A 20,084-nucleotide genomic window follows, 5' to 3' on the forward strand; every position below is an offset into this window, starting at 1 on the left:
TGGGACATCAGATGACATCGAAGGGACAGCTGACGTTCAGTGGGTCTAGGAGGAGCAGTGACATATTAGAACCAGAGGTGCCCCTGTCTCCACAGAGACAGCGGACTTTCAGGTTGGGGGAACAACTGAGGCAGGCAAGAGAATGCAGCTCAGCTCACGAGTGACCAGGTGGAGATCCTGGGGATTTTTGGGTCTGGGAGGAGGTTGTGGTCATTTAGTTGGGTAAGGCTAAGGGCAGGTGAGGATCACATACCTTTGCAAGTGGGGAGGCATAACTGCTCAGCTGGAGCAAACCCAGACACGTCCATCCAGATTGGAAGGATAAATGAGAAGCAAGCCAGAGACTCTGGGTCTACGCAGCTTTCTCCATTGATGGACCATGACTTGGCTGCTTTGGGGAACTCCACTGGACGATGACTTTGGGACTGACCACAGGTGTTCCAACCCTGGACCTTCTGCAGAGGTGCGATCCTGACCTTACAGTTTGACTTCAGACCTTGCTTGTTGTATTGGGCCTGGACTGTCTGACTACTCTCTGGTGTTGCACTTGGGACCGTGTGCACTATCAGGACTTGCCTCGGGGTACACCAGGGTTCAGGACATCCTTCTTCTTAACCTTGGTGCATCATCCTTTCCAGTGCTAAAGGATTAAAATGTGTTTGCTCCTTCCCCTCTTTTGTCTAATTAAAATGAAATATAAAAAATCCCAGTGTACATGTGAACAGGGACTGTTTCTTCAGTCCCAAAAATCAATGGAAGAAAGCTTAATAACCATAGGAGCCAACTCCTAGGGGCCAAGGCCCCTTTGGACCCCACATAAAATATTTGAGCCCCCCCCCCCCCCGTTGATGGGCATTGCCATTCAAGTAGTGTGTGCGCACCATGTTTTGTGATTGATTATGCAGGGCAGGGATTACCTGTCCCCCAATATTTTATTCAACTTGGAACCTGTTACGGAAATTACCGGGGGGGGGGCACATCTTTAAAGTTAAATATTACAAATATTATGCCAGAATGTATCCTTTCAACTTGACAGCTCAGGGAAGTTACCTAGCTTTAAAAATAATATAAAATCATCTCCTTTCCCAGTTTCCTTCTTTCCAAAGCTATTTTCCCCTTGAAAAAGGACTCCAGGAAGTTCCCAGAGGTGACAATTGCTGGGCTCATTTTTAGCCAAAGGAAGCCAAATCTCATCATCTGACTCGCCTCAGGCTCCAGACATGCAAAGGAACTTCTATTGTACTTTTGGGTGGTGGGTACTTAAGACATATTTGTCTATGCTAATCTTATACCTGAGTCTTGCCCTGCCATGTCTGCTTATGCTAATCTTGCACCAAGGACTTGTCTGGACATGTTTGCCAAGGTTAACCCCTCCCCTTTTTGTGACATGTCAGTGATGTAGCAATGATGTAGCAATGATGCTGTACGAACTGTATTCTGGGATATGGTGGGAAAGTTTTAAAAGTCTTTGTCACCCCATCCTCGGGGTTCAAATTTGCTCTTTGAACCTATTGTGCAATAAACTCTGGTCTACAGCTATTTGCTCCAGTTGGTGGCTGGAATCCTTCCTTTCTTCCGCAGGGACCCGCGGGCTCTGCCCGACGAGCTGGGTGACTGAGCAGCCTCACACCTAGAGTTTTCCGTAACAAACCCGTTAATAACTAATATTTAAGACAGAATTATTTAGATGTGATGCAACCATGCGGCTCTTGCCCAATATTTTGACACCTAGTTACTGTATTTTTCGCTCTATTGGACGCACCGGACCATAGGACGCACCAGACCATAGGAGGGGGAGAACAGGAAAAAATTTTTTTTTCTTGTTCTCCCCCTCTAGGTGCATTCTGTGCGTTCAAGGTGTGTTCACCTGAAGCCTCCGGAGCCCAGCAGGAGTTCCCACTGGGATCTGGAGGCTTTGGGTTCCTTTCCACCTGCTCTTTGGGGCTGGTGGGGGGAGCGCTGCTTTCCCCCACCGCCAGCCCCAAAGACCAGGTTGGGGAACAGCGGGAAGGTGGCGCTCCGCCTCCCCACTGTCCCCCCAGCTTGTGGGGCTGGCGGTGGAGAGAAGCGCTGCTTTCCCCACCGCCAGCCTCCAAACCAGGTCGGGTTTGGAGGCTGCTATCCGCAAGCCTGCGGAGCCCGGTGGGAACTCCCGCCGGGCTCCCCAGGCTTGCAGATATCTGCCCGAAGAGCGCCCCAGGCTTCGGGATGCAGCCTGCTATCCGCAAGCCTGGGGAACCCGCGGGCACTCCCACCAAGCTCCCAAGTCTTGTGGATAGCTTCCTCAAGCCTGGAGAGCGAGAGGGGATGGTGCACACTGACCACTCTTGCTCTCCAGGCTTCAGCGAAAGCCTGCATTCGCTCCATAGGATGCACACACACATTTCCCCTTCATTTTTGGAGGGGACTAAGTGCGTCCTATAGAGCGAAAAACACGGTACGCTTTTTCACCAGAATCTGTAGCTCTGTCAAAATCTCTTCCAAGAGAAGCTTTAAAGCAGGCATGTCCAACTGCCAGCAGCCTGCAATCTACTATCGAGTATCAAACACTGGCAGTGATCTACCCCACTCTCCCATTGTCATTCTTCAACTTAAACATACATTTGGCTGGGTATGCCCAGCCAGATGGGCGGGGTATAAATAATAAATTATTATGATGAGAAAAATAATAATAAATCATTACCCCCACATCAGCCCCCTCCCAGGGCCCATGGCGCAGGCGGGAAGTCTACACACCCCGAAATGTCCAATCCCCCCTTTACCAGATGAAGAGTTCCGTGGGGAGGGGGACAGTGGCTTACTTTCGAGTAAACACAGCTAGACTGGACCTGGAAAGGTGGGGAAAGAACTAGGAGGAAGAGGGCATTTTCTTTCCACGGCAACGGGAGGGAGGGGGGGGAAAGCATCATTGTCTATCTCACGCTGCAGCCCCTATATAGCCCGTGCGCCTCAACTTCGCCTCCCAATAGTGCCTGCCCCCCCCACATCAAAGGGAGCCGCGCAGCTGATCCTGATCCCTCCTTCTTCCCACATGGCTCCTCCCCGCGCCTCCCTCCGTCTCCAGCAGCCGCCCCCTTCCACGATAGCAAAGCCACGCTAAGCCCGCCTCCCCTCTTCCAGAATAAAAATTATTTTCAAGACAATCCATCCCTGCCCCCCACCCAGGCCAAGATGTGTATCTGAGCTCTGAAAAGCACAATTTGCAGTTTTCCCTTCTCCTGAAAATAAGCAGCAAGAGGATCACATCACCATCACGAAGACAGTTGCCTGTCATCAATGCTCCAACGCTGCCTTAGGCTTCTCCAGGCTTTTGCCATAGGTAATGGCTATACTCTTTCATGCATTTGGTGGCGCTTCCCCTGCACTGCTCACAAGACATAAAGGTTTCGTCAAAAGCCGCAGCAGTTGGCACTCTGGGGCCTTGTGGGCAGGCAGAGCTGCCAGAAAATCTCTCACACAGAGGCTGGCAATAGCCAGGTCAGTGTCTTTGTCAATCCAGTCCTGCGTGTTCCTTCCAATTATTTCTTACACACTGATGCGTGTTTGGAAATATGCATTGGTACAAGTATTTGAAAGATTCCTAATGGCCCATAAGAAGTCCTAAAGTCTATGGGTTACCTTTACAGTTGGTTGAAACTATAATGTTTAAGGGAAGGGGAGGCCAGAGTATTGACTGGATTTTTTGATATTTTTTAAATACACTTTGTATTACTGTCAGGAGTGAGCTGGTAATAAATCACACTGTGCAAGCTGGCGTTAACTCTTTGTGAGCAAGAACACAATCTGCACTGACTTGGCAGGGTGCCAGGTCTAATGATTACAGCACCTCATTCATAGAATCATAGAGTTGGAAGAGACCACAAGGGCCATCGAGTCCAACCCCCTGCCAAGCAGGAAACACCATCAGAGCACTCCTAACATATGGTTGTCAAGCCTCTGCTTAAAGACCTCCAAAGAAGGAGACTCCACCACACTCCTTGGCAGCAAATTCCACTGTCGAACAGCTCTTACTGTCAGGAAGTTTTTAACCTCTCTAGCAAGCCTGAGTTCATTCTGTGCTTTAGCTTTTCTGACTTTGTGTCTACACGTGCTGGCTATTTGTTTGAATTCCTCTTTGGTGGTTTCCCCCCTTTTCCATGTTTTGTACACATCCTTTTTTAATCTTAACTCAGTTAAAAGTTCTTTAGATAGCCACCCTGGCTTCTTTAGGCACCTTCCATGTTTCCATCTCATTGGTATTGCCTGACGTGGTCCTTTTCTATCTCCCTCTTAACAAACTCCCAGCCATCATGAACTCCGTTTCCTTTTAGTATTACTGTCCATGGGATCTCACCCAGCACTTCCCTAAGTTTTATGAAGTCGGCTTTCTTAAAGTCAAGAAATTGAGTCCTAGTATGCTTGGCTCCTCCTTTCCGCTGTATAGTAAACTTCAGAAGAGCATGATCACTCGCGCCTAATGATCCTTCCACTTCTACCCCACTAACCAGGTCATCAACATTGGTTAGGACCAGATCTAAAATGGCTGTTCCTCTTGTTGCTTCTCCCACTTTCTGGACAATGAAGTTGTCTGCAAGGCCAGTGAGGAATCTGTTTGACCTTATGCTCTTGGCTGAGTTTGACATCCAACAAATATCCGGGTAATTGAAGTCCCCCATTACTACTATCTCCCTTCTTTTTGCATGCTTGGCCATCTGTTCCAGGAAGGCATCATCTATGTCCTCCGTTTGGCTTGGGGATCTATAGTAAACTCCCACAATGAGGTCATTCCTGGTAGCTTTTGCCCCATGGATCAGTTGCCAAGACTGAAAGTCCTGGCCTCCTCACAGCAACCTAAGTCCCCTCCTCTCCATGGCTTTTTGCAAGCAATCAGAGACTGTGCCACACTAAAGACCCGACTCCTTCTCTGTAAAGTACAGTTATCAATTGAATACATATGAAGTGAAACAACATTTTGGTATCCCAGTTCCAAACTGTACTTACCAGAGATAAAGGTAAAGGACCTCTGGATGATTAAGTTCCATTGAATTTGACTATGGGGTGCGGTGCTCATCTCGCTTTCAGGCCAAGGGAGCAGGCATTTGTCCTCAGACAGCTTTTCCAGGTCATGCAGCCAGCACGACTATATTGCTTGTGGTGCAACGGAACACCGTAACGAAAGTCAGTGCACACAGAAACACTGTTTACCTTCCCAGAACGAGACCCTGATCCTGCTAAGCCTGATGTGTGTGACCCAGGACTGCATCCAGGAGTGCTAACTTGAATAAAATATTGGGGGGTCTAGGTAAGCCCTGGCCTGCATAATCAATCACATGACACAACACAACACACATACTATTTGAATGGCAGTGACCATCAACTTGGGGGGTGGGGCTCAGCCCCTAGGAGTTGGCTCCTATGACTGTGTCCATCCACTGGATTTCAGCAGACCTAGTAACATACTGGTTCACACTGGTAGCACGAGATTCTCCTCTTCCACTAGCTGTGGCCCTCCCTTTCCAACACTTTCACACATTGTCCTATAGAGGTGTGGAATACATTTCTTATACTATAAGAAATCACCTTCCCACCCTCGCCCTGAAAGTTGTTTTCTTATATTCTACAATTTCAAGCTCATTATAAATGAACAATACTCTTTCCAAAGTGGTGCTGTAGTAGGAGGGGGGCGTGGCCCTGCGTGCAATTTTTGAGGGGCCACAACCAAACACTCCTACAGCAGGCTCCCAACCCAGGGGCAGAGGCCGCCTCTGCAGGGAGGCTGTGCCCCTTCCTCGTGCCTGGCTGCAGTTCTGCTCCCAGGTGCGCCCTGGGTGCGCTTTATGAAAGGAGCGACAGCAGGCTCCCACTATTCCCCCCTCCCTGTGCCCCTGCCCCAGGCAGCGTTTCCATACACTCCACTACAGCAAAGTGGGACTGTCTTCCTACTTGTGGAAACTGGACTTCTACACCTTAACCCCCCACGGTAACCTTGGCAACTCCTGTTGTGTGGACACCCAATAACACATTTGATGTGTTAGTGACCAACAATCAACACCTTTGTCTGTCAATGGCTTATTTCCCAGCCCCCAAACTAGGTGAGCTGCCTGGGCTTGTGATCCTAAACTTTAATGCAACTGCACTTGGCATACTTTTAACCAAACTTTGCTTAACCCCTGAATTTATGAGTTTGATCCAATTCTAACCCTCTACTGAATCTAGAGGTTATAGGGAGTCTGCCCCTCCCCAAACTTATGACAATACCTAAGCCCTGCTAAGCTTCTCCCCTCCCCCTGTGCTTGGTGCCTAGTTCATTTCATTTGGTAATAGATCATGATGCAATTGGCCTTCGTTAGATACTTTAGGAACACATTTACTTTATCTTTTGTTTCTTAGATTTGTTATATATATATTTAATATATATGATAAAATAATATATGCCAGTCATTAGTCTGCACCAGGCGTCCTATTGGGAAGACCCAGTTCTCTGAGTGCATGTTCTGGAAGTTGGGCAATAGGGGCAGTACAGGATTCTTACTGGTGTACCGACCTCCCCACTGCACCAAGGATTCCCTGCCCGAGCTGCTTCAGGTCGTGGTGGATATGCTCCTGGAGACACCTAGCTTGGTTGTCCTCGGGGATTTTAACATCCATGCCGACACGACCTTACAAGGGGCCGCTCGGGACTTCGTGGAAAGCATGGCCTCCATGGGGCTGTCCCTGAATAATTTTGGCCCAACTCATAGCCGCGGACATGCCTTACACTTGGTGTTTACCTCTACAGATGTTGGTGATCTGACATTAACTAAAAGTGAAACAAAAGAAGTGCCATGGTCAGATCACTTCCTGGTGCAACTGGACTTCTCTGCAACCCTTCCCCTCTGCAGGGAGGTGGGACCGATTCGGATGGTCCGCCCCCGCCACTTAATGGATCCAATTGGCTTCCAGAGAGTGGTAGGGGATGTTTTATCCCAAGTTAATGGCCTTTCAGCTGATTCCCTGGTGGCCCACTGGAATGCGGAGTTAACCAGGGCTATTGACTGTCTGGCTCCGAAGAGCCCTCTCCGATTGCATGGAGCCCGGACAGCCCCGTGGTTTCCCCCGGAGCTGAGGGTGATGAAACAATCGTTGAGACGGCTAGAGCGCCGGTGGCGGAAAACTCATTCTGAATCAGACCGGACACGGGCTAGAGCTCAACGTCGAGCCTACCAAGTGGCAATGGCGACGGCGAAGAGGGCCTTCTTCACCGCCTCCATTGCATCTGCAGAAAACAGCAGCAGGAGACTTTTTCAGGTGGTTCGCAATCTATCGGAACCACCTGCACCACCGGGGCCTGGTAGGGACCCCAAGATCTCCTGCAATGCTTTTGCAAAGTTTTTTGCAGATAAAGTCGCTCAGATTCAGAAGGAGGTAGACTCCACCGTGGGAACAGGGCCAGGGTGGGAGAGTGCTAGAGTTCTGTCTGGTCCTGTTACATGGGATCAGTTCCAATCTGTTACCTCCGAGGATGTGGACAGGCTGCTTGGACAAGTGAAACCAACCACCTGTCTCCTTGATCCTTGCCCATCCTGGCTTATAAAAGCTAGCCGGGAAGGACTGGGCGATGGGCTTCATGGGGTGGTGAATGCTTCCCTCTGTGAGGGAGCCTTCCCAGACCCGCTGAAAGAGGCGGTCATTAAACCGCTTCTTAAAAAAAATCTTTAGACCCAGCCAATTTGGCCAACTATCGCCCAGTCTCAAATTTACCATTCTTGGGCAAGGTGATTGAGCGGGTGGTTGCCAAACAACTCCAAGCACGCCTGGAGGATGCGGGCCATTTGGATCCCTTCCAGTCGGGATTCAGGCCTCACCATGGGACTGAAACTGCCTTCGTCGCGCTGGTTGATGATCTCTGGCGGGCTAGGGACAAAGGTGAGAGCTGTTTCCTAGTTCTGCTGGATCTCTCAGCGGCCTTTGACACCATCAACCATAACATCCTTCTGGACCGTCTAGAGGGGCTGGGAGCTGGGGGCACTGTTATACGGTGGTTCCGCTCCTTTCTCCTGGGCCGTGTCCAGAAAGTGGTGGTGGGGGATGAGTGTTCAGACCCCTGGGCTATCGCTTGTGGGGTGCCTCAGGGTTCTGTCCTCTTCCCCATGCTTTTCAACATCTACATGACGCCGCTGGGAGAGATCATCAGGAGGTTTGGGCTGGGTGTTCATCAGTATGCAGATGACACCCAGCTCTACCTCTCCTTTAAATCAGAACCAGTGAAGGCGGTGAAGGTCCTGTGTGAGTGCCTGGAGGCTGTTGGAGGATGGATGGCGGCTAACAGATTGAGGTTGAATCCTGACAAGACAGAAGTACTGTTTTTGGGGGACAGGGGGCAGGCGGGTGTGGGGGATTCCCTGGTCCTGAATGGGGTAACTGTGCCCCTGAAGGACCAGGTGCGCAGCCTGGTCATTTTGGACTCACAGCTGTCCATGGAGGCACAGGTTAATTCTATGTCCAGGGCAGCTGTCTACCAGCTCCACCTGGTACGCAGGCTAAGACCCTACCTGCCTGCGGACTGTCTTGCCAGAGTGGTGCATGCTCTAGTTATCTCCCGCTTGGACTACTGCAATGCGCTCTACGTGGGGCTACCTTTGAAGGTGACCTGGAAACTACAACTAATCCAGAATGTGGCAGCTAGACTGGTGACTGGGAGTGGCCGCCGGGACCACATAACACCGGTTCTGAGAGATCTGCATTGGCTCCCAGTACGTTTCCGAGCACAATTCAAAGTGTTGGTGCTGACCTTTAAAGCCCTAAACGGCCTCAGCCCAGTATACCTGAAGGAGCGTCTCCACCCCCATCGTTCAGCGCCGAGGGCCTTCTGGCGGTTCCCTCATTGCAAGAAGTAAGGTTACAGGGAACCAGGCAGAGGACCTTCTCGGTAGTGGCGCCTGCCCTGTGGAACGCCCTCCCACCAGATGTTAAAGCAATAAACAACTATTTTACTTTTAAAAGACAACTGAAGGCAGCCCTCTTTAGGGAAGTTTTTAATGTCTGATGCTGTACTGTTTTTAATATTCAGTTGGAAGCCGCCCAGAGTGGCTGGGAAAACCCAGCCAGATGGGCGGGGTATAAATAATAAATTATTATTGTTGTTGTTGTTGCTGCTGCTGCTGCTGTTCAAGCGAGCAGTGGGCTGCACAAATTTACCTAAACCTAAGCTAAATCTTTAGGTACATTTGTGCAGCCCACTGCTCGCTTGAACAGCAGCAGCAGCAGCAGCAACAACAACAATAATAATTTATTATTTATACCCCGCCCATCTGGCTGGGTTTTCCCAGCCACTCTGGGCGGATTCCAACTGAATATTAAAAACAGTACAAGGGACGCGGGTGGCGCTGTGGGCTAAAGCCTCAGTGCCTAGGGCTTGCCGATCGAAAGGTCGGCGGTTCGAATCCCCGCGGCGGGGTGCGCTCCCGCTGCTCGGTCCCAGCGCCTGCCAACCTAGCAGTTCGAAAGCACCCCCGGGGGCAAGTAGATAAATAGGTACCGCTTACCAGCGGGAAGGTAAACGGCGTTCCGTGTGCGGCTCTGGCTCGCCAGAGCAGCGTTGTCACGCTGGCCACGTGACCCGGAAGTGTCTTCGGACAGCGCTGGCCCCCGGCCAATAGATGTGAGATGGGCGCACAAACCCCAGAGTCTGTCAAGACTGGCCCGTTCGGGCAGCGGTACCTTTACCTTTACCTTTAAGCTAATATTGGAGGGCAATTGTTTACATGACTTGGATTAACATCTAAGGGATGGGAAGGAAAAGGGAGCCTACTCTGGTTCCTAGCCATCTTGTGCATACAAGTATTGCAGAAAAAGCAGCCCTCCATTAGATGTAGCTCCCAGAAGCCAAAACAAGTGGGAGACATAGTCCCCCAACTATTTTTTGGTCCAACATGGAACACAACATTCAAGATGCTACTATTCTTTATCTATAATACTATCACTGGGCTTGTTCCTTTCTGGCAGTTTGACCAACTGTGTTAAACTGAAAGGTAACTGACATTCTTTTAGTGCACATTTATTACTAATGCAGGAAAAAAGAAAAATGCTTCCACCTTGTGGAGTGACACATTATAGCATCTGTTTAGTTCATTATGGGAGCCAATTCATTTTGTGCATTCTTAGCAGCAGAGGAATCTTTGGGCATTTTCCACATACATGTCATGACCTTTGGACCTGATCTTTCTAAGGGTAACACCTATTTCCTCAAGGAGAAAGTCCTACCTACTAGTATGAAACAGACATACTAGACAGCAGGGCTTTTTTATAGGAAAAAAACGGTGCAGGAACTCATCACAAACAGACCTTTGTACTAGGAGTCCACATGCATCAGCTCTGCCAGTGCAGAGCAGCCCTGCCTCTCTGGCTTGCACACACAAGCAGGAGGGACAGGGTGTTTTGCAGAGCAGATGCGCAGGGAGGCTGAAGAGCCTCATCAAAGCTCCACTGCACCTCTGGCTCACAAGAACACCCTCTCTGGAGTCCAGAGGATGTCCCCTTTGCACTCCAGGGAGGGTCTTCTTGTGAACCAGAGGTGCAGCGGGCAAGTTTATGCCAGAACAGCGTTCCATAGAGTTCTGACTCCAAAAAAGCCTTGCTAGGCAGAAAGGTTAGCATCAACATTAGCGTCATTTTCCAGCCCTGCTTCTTGCTGACTCATGAATCATGCAGTGCATTCACCCAACCTGTAGTTATGGAACTTAGCTGAGAGTCCTGGAAGACCTGCTTCCTGCCTTGCAGGTCTTTTCCCACCTGGCCTGGTCTTGAACAGACTTTTGGCCTGGGGTGTTGCTTAGTGGCTGTGTGGTGCTGGGGGTGGGATGTTGCTCTTGTTTCTGTTAATTTTTTGTATCTTTATTTTGGATCTTATCATTTATGTGGAAATTGTTCAATTTGGTTGTGTAATTTTTAATGTTTTGTTTATTGTTTATGACTACTTTTGGTATGTCTGTAGTTAGGTGTTTTTTTAATACAATAAACCCACAACTTATGTGGGAGTTACATTCCAGGGTCTTGCGCCTAAAGCCAAAATAGTGTATACCAAAAACACATTGGGTTCAATGGTGGGCTGCAATGTCAAAGTCATTTCCCCCCAAACCCCATCCCCTTTTTATTTTTTTGCCCCACATGTAAAGCTGAATGTGCACAAATGCACGTAAGTTGTGGGCGTACTGTATGTTGTAAGCCACCTTGAGCATGGTTTTAACTCTGGAAAGTGGCATACAAATAAAATGGCTTCCTTGATGCCACAATTTCTGTCCTTTCATTCTAGGATTTTTCAGATTCATTTCATGGCAGCTTTCCCCCTTAATGTGTTGTCCTTCTGCCATTGATTTCCATGTGCGCCAACCACGCGCCGTCCTTGGTTCCACAATGGCAGGCGGGAGCGCTCTCTGCTGCTGCGCTCTGCTCGTCCGCTCAACAGCTGATGGGAGGGAAGTTGTTTCTTGCGGCCGGCTGAGTTGCACAGCTTCCCTGCCCTTCCTTGTGAGATTGAGGGCGAGAAGGGAGGAAGAGGGTCTCCGCTGCCCCTTGTTCCCCTCTTACCCTTCCAAGCAAAAGTGGGGGAGACAGAAAACAAGCATCTTACTTATGTGTGCGGGGCCCCGGAATGCAACCTCCATGTGAGTGAGGAGTCTCCTCTACTGAAAACAAATAATGTTGCTGCTTCTTTGACATTTTCAGCATACACACTATTTATCACTATTTCTCTATCATCTGATAAGACATGGAACAGACTCTTCTACATACAGCAAATGGTGCTGAAACAGGCAAAATCTCTTAAAGCAGAGATGAATGAAATTAAAAATGAAATCATAAAGGCAATTTGAAAGGACACGGACATTTTGAATTAAAAAACAGGTGAACATTTGACATGGTTAGGAAGGGGCTGTTAATAAAATAGAAGCCTTTTATATGAAACTGTCTGGAGAAATGAAGCAATTAAATGATAAAGTGGAAATTCTGGGAAGTCAGACAGAGAGATAGAAAGATATTTGGATAATTTGGCATTATTAGAATTGAGAGACAAAGAGTTCTACCTATGATTTAGAACAATTCCTGAAGAGAAGGGTGAAGATATTAGGGTTAAAGTCATTAATTCCCTGGCATGCTTTTTGGAAAAGACTATGGATAAAATCATAGAATAGAATCATAGAATTGGAAGAGACCACAAGGGCCATCGAGTCCAACCCCCTGCCAAGCAGGAAACACCATCAGAGCACTCCTGACATATGGTTGTCAAGCCTCTGCTTAAAGACCTCCAAAGTAGGAGACTCCACCACACTCCTTGGCAGCAAATTCCACTGTCAAACAGCTCTTACTGTCAGGAAGTTCTTCCTAATGTTTAGGTGGAATCTTCTTTCTTGTAGTTTGGATCCATTGCTCCGTGTCCGCTTCTCTGGAGCAGCAGAAAACAACCTTTCTCCCTCCTCTATGTGACATCCTTTTATATATTTGAATATGGCTATCATATCACCCCTTAACCTCCTCTTCTCCAGGCTAAACATGCCCAGCTCCCTTAGCCGTTCCTCATAAGGCATCGTTTCCAGGCCTTTGACCATTTTGGTTGCCCTCCTCTGGACACGTTCCAGTTTGTCAGTGTCCTTCTTGAACTGTGGTGCCCAGAACTGGACACAGTACTCCAGGTGAGGTCTGACCAGAGCAGAATACAGTGGCACTATTACTTCCCTTGATCTAGATGCTATACTCCTATTGATGCAGCCCAGAATTGCATTGGCTTTTTTAGCTGCCGCGTCACATTGTTGGCTCATGTCAAGTTTGTGGTCAACCAAGACTCCTAGATCCTTTTCACATGTCCTGCTCTCAAGCCAGGTGTCACCCATCTTGTATTTGTGCCTCTCATTTTTTTTGCCCAAGTGCAATACTTTACATTTCTCCCTGTTAAAGTTCATCTTGTTTCTTTTGGCCCAGTTCTCTAATCTGTCAAGGTCATTTTGAACTGTGATCCTGTCCTCTAGGGTGTTGGCCACCCCTCCCAGTTTGGTGTCATCTGCAAATTTGATCAGGATGCCCTTGAGTCCATCATCCAAGTCATTGATAAAGATGTTGAATAAGACCGGGCCCAAGACAGAACCCTGTGGCACCCCACTAGTCACTCTTCTCCAGGATGAAGAGGAACCATTGATGAGCACCCTTTGGGTTCGGTCAGTCAGCCAGTTACAAATCCACTGAGTGGTAGCATAGTCAAGACCGCATTTTACCAGCTTCTTTACAAGAATATCATGCGGCACCTTGTCAAATGCCTTGCTGAAATCAAGGTAGGCTACATCCACTGCTTTCCCTTCATCTACCAGGCTTGTAATTCTGTCAAAAAACGAGTTCAGGTTAGTCTGACATGACTTATTTTTCAGAAATCCATGCTGACTATTGGTGATCACAGCATTCCTTTCTAGGTGCTCACAGACTAGGTGCTCACAGACTGCTTGCTTAATGATCTGCTCCAGAATCTTCCCTGGTATTGATGTCAGACTGACTGGGCGATAATTATTTGGGTCCTCTCTTTCCCCCTTTTTGAAATAAAAAAAATCCTTCCAGTAGCACCTTAAAGACCAACTAAGTTAGTTCTTGGTATGAGCTTTCGTGTGCATGCACACTTCTTCAGATACACCCCTTTTTGAAAATAGGGACAACATTTGCCCTCCTCCAGTCTGCCCGGACTTCGCCTGTTCTCCAGGAATTCTCAAAGATGACTGCCAGTGGTTCTGAGATCACATCTGCCAGTTCTTTTAATACTCTTGGATGCAGTTCATCTGGCCCTGGAGACTTGAATACATCTAAACTAGCCAAGTATTCTTGTACTATCTCCTTAGTTATTCTGGGCTGTGTTTCCTCTGCTGAATAATTTGCTCCAAATTCTTCAGGTCGGGCATTGTTTTCTTTATCGGAGAAGACTGAGGCAAAGAAGGCATTGAGGAGTTCAGCCCTTTCTGTGTCCCCTGTTTGCATTTCACCATCTTCTCCTCTGAGTGACCCCACTGTTTCTTTGTTCTTCCTTTTGCTACAAACATACCCATAAAAGCATTTTTTGTTGCTTTTAACCTCCCTAGCAAGCCTGAGTTCATTCTGTGCTTTAGCTTTTCTGACTTTGTGTCTACACGTGCTGGCTATTTGTTTGAATTCCTCTTTGGTGGTTTCCCCCCTTTTCCATTTTTTTGTACACATCCTTTTTTAATCTTAACTCAGTTAAAAGTTCTTTAGATAGCCACCCTGGCTTCTTTAGGCACCTTCCATGTTTCCGTCTCATTGGTATTGCCTGAAGTTGTGCTTTTTACTATCTCCCTCTTAACAAACTCCCAGCCACCATGAACTCCCTTTCCTTTTAGTATTACTGTCCATGGGATCTCACCCAGCACTTCCCTAAGTTTTATGAAGTCGGCTTTCTTAAAGTCAAGAAATTGAGTCCTAGTATGCTTTGCTCCTCCTTTCCGCTGTATAGTAAACGTCAGAAGAGCATGATCACTCGCGCCTAATGATCCTTCCACTTCTACCCCACTAACCAGGTCATCAACATTGGTTAGGACCGGATCTAAAATGGCTGTTCCTCTTATTGCTTCTCCCACTTTCTGGACAATGAAGTTGTCTGCAAGGCCAGTGAGGAATCTGTTTGACGTTATGCTCTTGGCTGAGTTTGACATCCAACAAATATCTGAGTGATTGATGTCCCCCATTACTACTATCTCCCTTCCTTTTGCATATTTGGCCATCTGTTCCAGGAAGGCATCATCTATGTCCTCCGTTTGGCTTGGGGATCTATAGTAAACTCCCACAATGAGGTCAATGTTATTCTTCTCTCCTTTAATTTTGACCCAAATGATTTGTGAAGCCAGCTGTTCACTTCCACTATTTTTCCCTCTCTCCCTCGACCACGTCGTTCAACTGGGAGGACAGATGAGATGACAATTTGTACATTTAATTGCTTCAATTTCCTGCCCAGAGCCTCGTAGTCTCTTTTGATCTCCTGGAGGCTATTGCTTGCAGTGTCATTGGTTCCCACATGAACCAAGAAGAAGGGGTATTTGTCAGTGGGTTTTATGATTCCTTGCAGTCGTTCAGTTACATCTTGGATCTTAGCCCTGGGGAGACAGCACACTTCCCGAGACATCTTGTCAGGCCCACAGATCACTGCTTCTGTTCCCGTCAGTAGGGAATCCCCTATCACCACTACATGCCTCCTCTTAGGTTTGGTCGGGGTTCTTCCGTGAGCTGTCCGTTCCGAGGTCACCTGCACATTCCCTGAGGACTGACTTTGCTGCTCGTCTTCATATACGTGATCGGCTGTAATGAGGGAGAGATCCTCAAATGGAGTCTGCTCTTCATCTTCCATGCTAGGGGAGAGGACCTCAAAGCGATTGTGTATTTCTAAACAATCAGAGCGAACCCTGGGCCTCCTACGTTTCTCCATATATCTGGCTCCTGTGTTGGTGAACTAGCCTCCTTCTCAGGGGAGTCCCCTGTCTCCTCCTTGGTGGAGACGGTGTGCTCTGTTGCTTCCAAGAAGAGCTCCAGCTCTCTAATTCGTTGGAGCGTAGCTACACATTCCTCCAGTTCCTCCATCATAAAAAGCGTGAAGACAGGAGAAATAACTCCCCCCCAAAAAAAAACTAGGTCTCCCCCAACAAACGCTTGAGACTAGCTCCCCTAAATCTAAAAGATGGATCAAACTGCTCCTTCTTCAGCTGCTGCCCTGCAAGCTCTGATAAGCTCCTCCCACAGCTAATCCCCTGCTTCAACAGAAACCCTGCCCCCTCTGACCTTTACACAGGGAGAACAGCTAATCAGCCACAAAGAAACACACACACACACACACACACACACACACACAAGAAAACCCTTTTTGCTCCTTCTGATTTGGAGGCAGAAACAGACAAAATCTACAGAAGTAATTCACGTTTTGCAAAGCTAAGAAAGGTGCCAAGAGATATTCTGGTCCAATCTGTTAGAAAGAAAATTAGAGACAAAGTCCTGCAGCAGCATTTTGAGACTAGGTTGAAAATTGACAATATAGATGTGATTGTACTGAAATAAATCCCACAGGAGACACCGCATAAAAGAAAGTCAAGTAAACTTACGCAGAAAAGAATCCAAATTAGATGGAACACACCAGAGGGAGTGACTTTCACCTTTAAACATCACAGATATTGACTGGATTCAGTACAGAAAGCAAGAGAAATTTAAACTAGGTGTGGAAGTTAAGTAAATAGATGAGACTGAAGGAACAGAACTGGGAGCTGTAAGTACAGACTTGACAAAATAATCTGCCCAGATGTGGATTTCAAATATTTAATGTGAAATATAAACGGAGCAAATGCTCCTCAAAAGAGAAAAAAGTTACTGGTTTGAAAACAAATGAAACTGAATCTAATTTGTTCACAAGAGACACATATCAAGAAAAGGGATATAAAATATTTGATTAAAAGAAAATAGGTGAGGAATCTATCCCTGCAGGACTGAAGAAAAAAATGAGTTCTATATATACATTCCCGATTTTGCCTCAAACTGGTATTTTCCGATGAACAAGGTAGATATGTTGGGGTGGAAATTAATATCTAAGAGATTGAAACTTTGGTTGTAGGCATTTATGCCCCAAATGAAGAGAAATCTGTATTTTATAAAGAACTTGTGGACAGGTTGATGGACTTTTCATATGAAAATTTGTGCCTTATGGGAGACTGGAATGACGTGGTCTCCCCAATACAGGACAGTAGAGAGAAAAATGTGGAATCAAGGCGACTGTACAATTAAAACAAGGGAACAGTAAACAGTGAAAGGTTATGGCCTCCAACTGTTTTCTCATTTACAATTAACAGAAATATTTAACTTGGATAATAAGACTTTTGGTATAGAACAAAAAAAGACACATATTGAAATACAATTGCGTACAGATGACAAACACGTTATTGCAGAAATATATAAACTTAGTTGAAATTTGAAATGCAAGAAAAACAAGTTAAATAATTCATGATTAAATGGGCAAAATAAATGGTTCTAATATACAGATGAAACAGGAACAAATGTGGACTAAATGGTTAAAATACACATTGTGTTGTGATTTAAAAGAGAGTTATTACAAAATGATGTAAAATTGGTACCTAACTCCTGAGAAGTTAGGAGTTCTCTTCTCCCCCCCCCCTTTTGGTCTGTTTTTATTTAGATTAGTTTTTTACCCTGATAAAAAGATATCTGATATTAATCTTTGTATTCTTTTACAAACTTTAATAAAATATTTTTTTTAAATCCCGACTGGTGATAGAACACTTGCCATATGGAAAATAGCATGGACCAAGATCACTTCCAAAAAGCCTCTACATCCCTTTGATAGTCTATTGACTAGATTGAAAAATTGTGCCTCTTTCCTACCTGTGTTTCCCAAACAGAAAAAATGTGTAAAATTACAAAATGATCTAACCTTGCTCACTCAGTATCTCACACTACACAGAAACTGGAGTGCCTTACAATAGTGAAAATAAAAAATTAGAATTTTCAGCTATTAAAGCAATTCTATGACATAAGGACATAGGAATGCCATTTGAGTACTGGTGATCAAGATAAAAGCTGGTAAGTCACATTAACATTGCATTCACCAATGTGTAATGTCAGTAAGAGATGCAAATTTTCAGCTTCCAATTTTGTTTGACAGTTGGTCTAACTTGTGCAAGTTCTTTTTGTAAGCCACCAAATGCCACCTTAAGCAAGCCTGTAGCACCAACCCCTTCACCTCACCCCATAAAAAAGTACATGCATGCACCTGAGGGATGCAAAAACTTTGTACTAATACACTGAAAATAGAGGAAAATACTTTGCTTAAAACATTTGCTTATTTGTGTGAACTGAAGGTATGTTTCAATTCCTTAATGATTTCCAATGGTCTTTACAAACCTCTCAACTTCTCACTTCTCTGCATGTTTACTTGGAATCAGGTTCCACAGGCTGTGTTTGCATGTAATGTGAAGCCAGAAAATAAAGTTTATTAAACCACTAGGGATTAAACTTCAAGCTGGGCACTGATACAGGCATTCCTGCGTCAGGAAAATAAACCATGGAGGGTGCGGTTTCCTGTGACATTTGAACTCAAACAAATCATGACCACTAGCCAACTTGAAGTCATGGCAACCGTGGTTTGTTTGTGGGAAACAACTACAGTGGTGCCCCGCAAGACGAATGCCTCGCAAGACGAAAAACTCGCTAGACGAAAGGGTTTTGCAGTTTTTGAGCTGCTTCGCAAGACCAATTTCCCTATGGGCTTGCTTCGCAAGACGAAAACGTCTTGCGTTTTTTGCAAGTTTGTTTCCTTTTTCTTAACACCGTTAATACAGTTGTGACTTTACTTCGAGGAGCAACTCATAGAACGTGGTGTGGTAGCCTTTTTTGAGGTTTTTGGTGATTTTTGAAGCTTTTCCAAAACTTTTCCGACACCGTGCTTCGCAAGACGAAAAATTCGCTAGACGAAAAAACTCACGGAACGAATTAATTTCATCTTGCGAGGCACCACTGTATGATTCCAGGTTTCGATGACACTTTGTGGTTTGGTTTCCCCACTTGCAGAAGGCAGAAGCAAAGTAGGAATTCATATTTTCTGGCTTAGCATTAAATGTGAACACAGCCACTAGGTCCCACTGAACTTATTCCCCAATAGGTAAAGGTAAAGGACCCCTGAACAGTTAAGTCCAGTCGCAGATGACTCTGGGGGTGTGGCGTTCATCTTGCTTTCAGGCCAAGGGAGCTGGCGTTTGTCAACAGATGGCTAGAGCACAGAAATGCTGTTTACCTTCCTGCCGAAGCAGTACCTATTTATCTACTTGCATTGGCATGCTTTCAAACTGCTAGGTTGGCAGAGAGACACGGGTGGCACTGAGCCCCTTGGGCTTGCTGATCGAAGGTTGGCTGTTCGAATCCTGAAAGCGAGATGTGTGTCATACCCCATAGTCAGCTTTGACTGGACTTAACCGTCCAGGGGTCTTTTACCTTTTATTCCCCAATAAGGATACACGGGAACGTAGCTTTAAGCTGAAGAAGGTGGCAGAAAAGACGCATGGACAATAAACAGGATCTTAAAATTAATTAATTAATTAATTAATTAATTAAAAACCTCGTCACTTGTACCTTACAACATCCATACAGTCCCCCCCTCCAGAAGCACATATCCAGCACATGCAGTAATCATTATTCATACATGATCTCTTAATTTTGCATTCATACTTTCACAGCCAAAAAAAGAGAGCCACCCTTAAAAATACTAAGCAACTAGGCTCTAACCTGATTTGCATTTCACTCATATTCGGTCCCTGTGGGGACGCGTCTTCTTCCAGTGGTCTCTGCCTGCTACCCTTAAAGTGGGAGGCAACTAGGAGCCACAGTGAGACAGATTAGACACCCAGGACCCCAAAGCACAGGGAACAGCGCTGATTGTCATATCAATATTGTGATGGGATGCTAAAAATAACAAAATAGCCAAAACGTAGGGACAGTTCAGATAAACTGGGAAGCCAGGTGCATGATGAAGAAATTGGAAGGTTCCAATTCTACTTTAAAGCAAACCACAGTTCCCTGTAATTAATGAATTTAGGGAACAATGGTTTATTTCTGCCATATTTTATAATCCTATGCAAACGGATTTGGGAGTAAACCATTTGGATTTCTCAGAGCTGGATAGAATTGCACGGAGGGGACGCGGGTGGCGCTGCGGGCTAAAGCCTCAGCGCCTAGGGCTTGCCGATCGAAAGGTCGGCGGTTCGAATCCCCGCGGCGGGGTGCGCTCCCGCTGCTCGGTCCCAGCGCCTGCCCACCTAGCAGTTCGAAAGCACCCCCGGGTGCAAGTAGATAAATAGGTACCGCTTACCAGCGGGAAGGTAAACGGCGTTCCGTGTGCGGCTCTGGCTCGCCAGAGCAGCTTTGTCACGCTGGCCACGTGACCCGGAAGTGTCTGCGGACAGCGCTGGCCCCCGGCCAATAGATGTGAGATGGGCGCACAAACCCCAGAGTCTGTCAAGACTGGCCCGTTCGGGCAGGGGTACCTTTACCTTTTATGGTTTGAATAACTCAGAATAACAATCCCCCAGGTTTATCCA

The 20,084-nt window shown here is 46.6% G+C and overlaps 1 long non-coding RNA gene across 1 annotated transcript in view; it reads right to left on the minus strand.

Annotated features, from left to right (window-relative positions):
* Positions 1-20,084, minus strand: part of LOC309534511 — a 300,714-nt gene that overhangs the window by 217,348 nt on the left and 63,282 nt on the right. The gene's annotated exons all lie outside the window — the stretch shown is intronic.

The sequence above is a fragment of the Podarcis vaucheri genome, assembly GCF_965113315.1.
Source record: "Podarcis vaucheri genome assembly, chromosome: 6".
In the NCBI taxonomy this organism is placed as follows: domain Eukaryota; kingdom Metazoa; phylum Chordata; class Lepidosauria; order Squamata; family Lacertidae; genus Podarcis; species Podarcis vaucheri.